Raw genomic sequence first — 8,045 nt, 5'->3', positions numbered from 1 at the left:
CGGGAAAAGGAGTCAGATTAGAGATCAGTTTTGGAGTTAGAGAAGTGAAGAGGAGAGGAGACTGACCGTGTCCGGGTGTGTGGCCCGGGCACTCAGCAAGGTTGGCAGACGGTGGTGACCTTCTGCAGGAGAGGCTGATTGGAGTGAACCGTACGGACCGGGGATGGGCGGTGGCCCGCCGGTACCAGATCGGGGAGTGAAGAGAAGCCAGCACCATCCGGCAGGGCCTACGGACCCCGACCAGGCTAGGAGTCGCCGTAAAACCGGTCAAATCCGTTAGCGACAGGAACCTCCAGGGTTTCCCAGCAGTCAAGACCCGATTGAAGGCAACAGCTCACACCGTAGAGGGAAGCACAGTCACCGCCAAGGCTACAGTTCCCAGGGCCAGAGCCTGCGGGCAAAAGGGGCTCCCTCAGCATCCATCCAAGCTGGGGAGCGGGTTACCGGTGGGAAGCCCGCTAGATTTTGGGGGAATAAAAGGGGTCCAACACCACATCCCCACAGGTGCACACCCACCCATCAAAGAGAGCTATAAGCCAATACCACCTTCACATTGCCAGTGTACCAAGGACATGTTGAGCAACATGAAGGCGGCTGGGGTTATCCGTGACAGTTGTAGCCTTTGGGCAGCTCTGTTGATCCTGTTAAAAAAGAAGGACGGCACCACTCCCCGTATTGAGGAATCGCTAGCTGCATTGAGAACTGCAAATTATTTTTCTACCCTTGATCTCACTAGTCACTATTGGCAAGTGTCCGTTGCTGAGGCAGACCGGGAGAAGACCGCCTTCGCCACCCCTATGGGTCTCTGCGAGTTCAAAAGCATGCCCTTCGAGCTGTGCAATGCGCCAGGAACCTTCCAGAGGCTGATGGAATGCTGCTTGGGACAAGATTTTAGGGTGTATAAAAAGGGAGATTAGATCCCGTGATCCCAACGTATTGTTACACCTCTATAAATCACTTGTAAGGCTACATCTGGAATATGGGAACCAGTTTTGGGCTCCACATTTTAATAAGGACATTCAGAAGTTAGAGTCAGTTCAAAGGTGGGCAACTAGACTACTACAAGGAATGGAAGGCCTCCCATATGATGACAAGTTGAAAAAGTTATTAAGTGATTATTGGCTGCAATGGGGCTTTCTGGCTGGTGCCAGCCTCTCTTCTTAGCACACAGGAACCACAATCCCTACACCATGCTTCAATGGATTCTCTCATCCCAGCCCAGTAAAACTACATATTTTACACAGTCATAAGCAGCCAAAAGGGATCTATTCTATTCAATTGCAAATGATCTAGATAAGACTGAGAATAAGATACTGCACGAGACATAGCAGAGTTGGTCAAGTTGAGTGGAGATGAGTTTGCTATTTGGCACAGCTTTTTGCATCAATAAAGCAAGTAAAAGGTGTGAAAGATAAAAAAAAGGGTGAAAGTGTGAAAAGTGAATTGGCCAAATTGAGGTGCATATAAAGTTTTTGCTTTCTTTCAATTCACTAATGGGGCTCATTTGAATCAGGTGAATTGAGTTCTGCTTTTGGAAACTGGGTTAAGAAGGGGTGCACCGGTCCTGGAGGTACTGCAATACCAGGTCAATGCGTGCAGTGGACAGAGCAAGATTTTTTCCATCTCCTTGTTCTAAAAATCCATTTAATATATGGTCCCCAGAGAGGGGACGTATCAGATATTAAACTGATAAGAACAGATTTAATTTTTTTTTTTTTCTGTTTATCAGTAGGACTTCAAAATAACAAAGGTGATCGCCTCCCGTTGCCTGGGAACCGTCCAGGCACAAGAGGGCTATGTGTCACCAGAAGGCGCACACACTTCCTCAAGGCCGGCAGACGTGCAATCCCAGGCACCTTCAAGTACCGACCAAGGTAGCGTCCTCCAAAACTACACTTGATCTTAGCCAAAAGGCCGAGAAGCTATAACCCGAATTGGTTACGGCCTTGAGTGGCACCCTGGCCTATACCGGACACATCTTAGGGAGAGGGAGACAAACCCACGCCTACAGAAGACATTTTGTCACCCAAGCCAACCCTTGAAAAGGCTGTTTTGCAGAGCAAAAACAAGAAGAATGGTGCTTTTTGCAGCCGCCGCCCACTGCAATGAATCTGAATAACTCCTCCTTTTGGACACAAGCACCTCCCCTCCCCCTTGCAGTCTTTCCAATTCATGATACAAAAAGACGGACGGACAGGACAGGACAGGCTGCCTGACTTTCCGTCACTGCCACCCTTTGCCATCCTTGCCCGTAGAAAGCCCTTTCATCATCCCCAAACCCTAATCTTTTCCCTTCTCTTCCCAGATGCGTCTCACTCCCTTTCATTAGGAAGTGAGCGCAGCCTTTTCTCCGTTCTGCACATGCGCGACGTTAAACACAAATGCGCAGGCGTGCGTTCCATTACCCTCACTGCATTCCACTCCCATACAGGAAGTGGGCGCAGCTATTACTACGGTCGCACATAAAAGAACCCACGGCCACCACTGCACATAGCTGACTCCACCACAGGACACCCACTTCTACACCAACGCAGGTAAGACAGGATCGGCACCTCTATGCTCCCGTTACAATCAGGCTCAGTCACCATGTGATAACGCTCTCAACTCTTTAGTTGCAGGCTCCCCTTGCTTCACCTCCACTGGCTGTGCTGCCATTTCCTCTCCCACCTGGAAGGTATACTTTATTCCACTATTTTCCTGTTTCTCTCTTCCCCCTTTTCCCATAACCTACTTTTATCTGCATTTGTGGGGTATCTATATGCTATTTACATCATAGTTTTATTCATTAATATGGAAGGGAAGAGTGCCCATGAGAGTGTTGAACTGCGGAGAGCAAGAGATTAAGCTGCTCCGATTTGCCACCATTGATAAGCTGTTCTCAGTAGATACACATGCTATCCAAACAGCAGCATCCACCATTGCTTCAGCCCACCCATTCAGTGACAGCTCACCAAGTCAGCCAGAGGAGTGGTGTAAGGAATTACACGTAGGCACTGACTCCACACCTTCACATCACAAGAAGGGGGTCTACAGGCTAGTGCAAGAATACGAGCAAGTCTTCAGCAAACATCCGCTAGACTTTTGAAGAATAAAAGGGGTCAAACACTACATCCCCACAAGTGCACACCCACCCATCAAAGAGAGATATAAGCCAAAACTACCTGCACATTACCAGTGTACCAAGGACATGTTGAGCAACATGAAGGAGGCTGGGGTTATCCGTGACAGTTGTAGCCTCTGGGCAGCTCCGTTGGTCCTGTTAAAGAAGAAGGACAGCACCACTCCCCTGTATTGAGGAATAGCTAGCTGCATTGAGAACTGCAAATTATTTTTCTACCCTTGATCTCACTAGTCGCTATTGGCAAGTGTCCGTTGCTGAGGCAGACCGGGAGAAGACCGCCTTTGCCACCCCGATGGGTCTCTGCGAGTTCAAAAGCATGCCCTTCGAGCTGTGCAATTTGCCAGGAACCTTCCAGAGGCTGATGGAATGCTGCTTGGGACACCGAAACTTTGAAACGGTACTGCTATACCTTTATGATGTTATTGTTTATTCTAAAGCAAACAAGATTTTAGGGTGTATAAAAAGGGAGATTAGATCCGGTGATCCCAACGTATTGTTACCCCTCTATAAATCACTTGTAAGGCCACATCTGGAATATGGGGTAAAGTCCTGAGCAGGTTGATAACCATTGGTTTGAGCATGGTAGGGTGTAGTGCGCATCTTCCTGCATCGGTAAAAGCTGCAGAAGTCCTTGAAGATTTCCGCTTCAAAGGCTGTGCCTTGATCTGTGAGGACTCTCTCTGAGTAGCCATGAGGTCTGCATAAGTGTGCTTGGAAGACCTTCGCTGCAGTATGGGCCATTAGATCTTTGACTTGTACCACAACCATAAATCTCGAGTAGTTGTCTACCATCGTAAGTGCATACGTGAGCTCGCCTCGATATTCTGCAACAAAACTCCCTTTTTCGATTTCAGTTTCAGCAAACACTCCTCTTCCTGTAGAAAATATTTATCATTACCTAAGACAGTCATTCTAATGCATGACAATATTAAGGCAATTTAGTTAAAACTTGTTTTAACTCACCTTTAAGGGGATTGATGTATTTCATGGTCAATCCAGGTTTGTCAGTGATGGCACTGACATAATGTATGGCGTCTTTTTCGGGCGTTATCCTTTGCCTTTTCATTGTGAAAATCCAGTTGCCTATATCAAAGCAAATTCTACTACTTGTAAAGTATGCAGAAAATGAAATGTAGAACATATAACATCAACTGCTTAGGAACGCATCATAGGTTAGTACTTAAAAGGATATTGTCATGTTCTAGTCATAATGCAAGCTGGACATTTTTCATGTTACCCTGTAATCGCCGGCCTGTTCTAATGCTCACAAGCCAAGATATAGGCTCAGCTGCTAAGGCTTCCCTCTGCCTTCTGAATGAAACTTGAATATGTCTGGGTCACTGTGTATATAGCAGGTGCTCAGAAAAAATAAGAGTCAATTCAATAGAAATAGCTCTGGCACACTATAGTGATCAATAACGTAAGAAAAGAACTCTTGGAATGCTGAAAATTCTTTATTTGTGCAAAAGGATAATTCATCCAACGTTTCTACCTTGTTTTTAGGTCTTTATCAAGGATAAAGTTATCTAAGATCATAAAGGGTTACAAAACCATATAAACACGTAATTAGTACATAGTACAACATAACAGTACAATATATTGCTACTTGAGAGTACATTGGGTCAAATGACCATGATGCACATACAAAAAATTTTTCCAAAGCCATAGTGAAAACATTTGTACTGAGGAAAGAAAATTTCCACATGACCTATCTGGAGAAACATTCTGGATCAAACAACCAAAAATAGTCAAGCAGGTAAATACACACCTATATGGATAACAGGATGATATGTGTTCAATTGTATAGCGTCATTGCCATTAAGGTACAAATGGAAAACTTGCAATCCTATATAGTGAAGGAAATGAACACATATCATATCAAAGAACACAGGAACATGGGTGTGAGAAAAACCTCAATGTTTATACTTTGTTCTTTATAATGGTGTGAACATGTATATGTCTCAGTACCTTATGCACTTGAGAATTCTAGTGAGTAGATCATGAAAGCCTATTTCAGAACTGGAATCGGTAAATAATTGTAGGTGGAATCTAAATGAAAAGATGGTACAAGTGTTATCATGACACGTGGGCTATAACACAATGGACCGTGTGACAAAGAAGAAAGGAGAGAAAGAAGAGGAAGAAAATGCAACTACCTGTAACATTACGTGATAGTCACTGGTAAGTATCACTTGACAATTCAAGTGAAAAAGGATTCCTTTATTAAAGGGTTCTCAGTCGCCTCAGGATCATGAAATACTAGGGTAAATGATATGAGAATGGGTAAGAAGCACCACTAAAGGAAATATGAGATGCAGGACATATATCTATAAACCCCTGAACTACATGATAGAAATAAAAAGAAGAAAAAAGAAAAAAAAGAAGAAAGAAGAAGAACACATAGAATGCGGAAAGAGAATGGGTACAACTACCTGAGTTACTGCAGGGAGGCCCCTGGTTGGTATTGTGAGGGTTAGTGGAATTCCTTCACTGAAGGGTTCTCAGTTGCCTCAGGTTCGTGAAAAATGCTATAGACAAATAATGCCCGGAGAAAAGGGGTTCATATACAGCGAATAATGGTAATACAAGGTACATGTGTCACATGTAATAGTATATATATATATATATTGTACTAAGCTCTACACCAGAAATAGAAAGTAGTCCCTCTGCCTTCTGTCTAGGTGCCCTGAGTTATGTCCTGTAAACTGTCACAGGGACCCAGACACACATGTGTAGTAGGGGAATATCCCTGCTGAGATGCCAGTGCTAGAGCACTCGTTTGCTGTGGAGTTGAACGCTATGTGAGAAGTTCTTACCTTCAATGAGCAGAAGTCTCTTTTTTCAGATTTCAATATCTCTGTGGGTATCTGGCAGAAATATGGAATACTCTTTACTGCTAAGACCCTGTACACCACTCCCACTAAAGGGGGCTTTACACGCTGCGACATCGCTAATGCGGAGTCGTTGGGGTCACGGAATTTGTGACGCACATCCGGCCGCATTAGCGATGTTGCTGCGTGTGACACCGATGAGCGATTTTGCATCGCTGCAAAAACGTGCAAAATCGCTCATCGGTGACATGGGTCTCCATTCTCGATTATCGTTACTGCAGCAGTAACGATGTAGTTCGTCGCTCCTGCGGCAGCACACATCGCTCCGTGTGACACCGCAGAAACGAGGAACCTCTCCTTACCTGCCTCCCAGCCGCTATGAGGAAGGAAGGAGGTGGGCGGGATGTTCCGGCCACTCATCTCCGCCCCTCCGCTGCTATTGGGCGGTCGCTCAGTGACGTCGCTGTGACGCCGCACGGACCGCCCCCTTAGAAAGGAGGCGGTTCGCCGGTCACAGCGACGTCGCCGGGCAGGTAAGTATGTGTGACGGGTCTGGTCGGTGTTGTGCAGCATGGGCAGCGATTTGCCCGTGTCGCGCAACAGATGGGGGCGGGTATCCACACTAGCGATATCGGGACCGATATCGCAGTGTGTAAAGTAGCCTTTAATAAACTGTGTAAAGGATTTTAAGTAAAAATCCACAATAAACCAGCGCTAGATGGGTTTTTATAATTTTATTAATAGACCACAAATAAAAAATTTTTTGCTATCCTTGTTTCAAGACAGAGTATTTGATAATATACAATACACTGATTATTACTAAAACCAAGGACCACATAAAACAAGGACCACATAAAATAAAAAATGAAAGTAATGAGAATAAAATTCTTTTGTATAACCAATTAACTTCGAGGTGATACAATATTCACATTGATTTAGTTTTACCAGTCTAATGTAATGCCCCGGCCGGTGGCATATATTTTGTTTGGTTAATAATTTAGACTTATACAATGAAAGATGTACTATACCACCCCTGGCTAACTTACAAGTTTTAAGTTGTACAATATAAGTTTGCGACGTTATATTCGCCCCCAGGGCCTGGGGGAATAAACCTCACAACAACTTGACCGCAAAAAACACCCCGGATTTCTCCGTTGATTAGGCTGGAACCGCTATGTACAGGATTGACCTGTTAGACTTCCAGAGCGGACGTTTTGAGGCCAGTGGCCGCGACTAGTGCTGGCTCTGGGGGAGATGTATGGTTACCGACATCCCTCTTTACAGAGCCTTTATAACACTTCACAAGGCCACAAACCAGCCGGTCCCGTATTCTCCCAAATGTACTTTCGAAATCAAGCAGTACGAAGCCACTGAAAGCACCAAGATGTTGGCTGCGGACAACAATAAGATCAGCGGTAACTACTCAGCCTCTCCAGCGGGCAGTCCAGACCGTATCCAGTGTCAGCTGACTGATTCCACACAGGAGGAAGTTGCTTGGCAGGTTAGCACCACACAAGGCTCCGATTCGCTTCCAAAGGAGCAATGCAGAACCGCTGGAGGTACCAATGTATCCTGGTTGCAGACAAAGGAAATGTCAGCGGTAACCTCTCAACCTCTCCAGCAGGCAATCCGTACCGTGTCCAGTGGAAGCCGGTTGATTCCACACGAGGGAGAGATTACTTGGCAGGTTATCACCGCACAGGTGAGGTAGGCAAAAACAGAGTCCTGATCCGACGCGCGTTTCGGGGGCGTGTAACGGCCCCCTTCCTCAAGGATAACTCAGCTGTTGCCTAGAGCACTATTTATGCATATATTTAATTGGTTATAATTTGCATAAAATTAAACAATGTTTAAATTCAACCAACATTCAATGACCACTACATATATCAATTTGTGAAAGACCGTTCATAATAGCCATATAATATAATTATGTGCAAAGGTTTTTCTAAAGGTTTTTCTAAAAAGACCTATATATAGCCTTGCTTGTATCATCATATACTGGGAAGACAATGTGTATATATGCATATGCTTTTTTTCAACAATAAATTTAACAAAAGGACATCATAAAGGTGTAATATAAATTTGCTATAATA

The 8,045-nt window shown here is 44.8% G+C and overlaps 1 pseudogene; it reads right to left on the bottom strand.

Moving 5' to 3' along the window:
- Nucleotides 1–1,548: 1,548 nt before the first annotated feature.
- Nucleotides 1,549–1,755, bottom strand: LOC142262766 (U2 spliceosomal RNA; annotated as a pseudogene).
- Between the last annotated feature and the right edge of the window lie 6,290 nt (nt 1,756–8,045).

Source organism: Anomaloglossus baeobatrachus, unplaced genomic scaffold (assembly GCF_048569485.1).
Source record: "Anomaloglossus baeobatrachus isolate aAnoBae1 unplaced genomic scaffold, aAnoBae1.hap1 Scaffold_253, whole genome shotgun sequence".
In the NCBI taxonomy this organism is placed as follows: Eukaryota; Metazoa; Chordata; class Amphibia; order Anura; family Aromobatidae; genus Anomaloglossus; species Anomaloglossus baeobatrachus.
The sequence above is the reverse complement of the archived record's forward strand: the minus strand, read 5'-3'. Positions and strand labels throughout refer to the sequence as shown.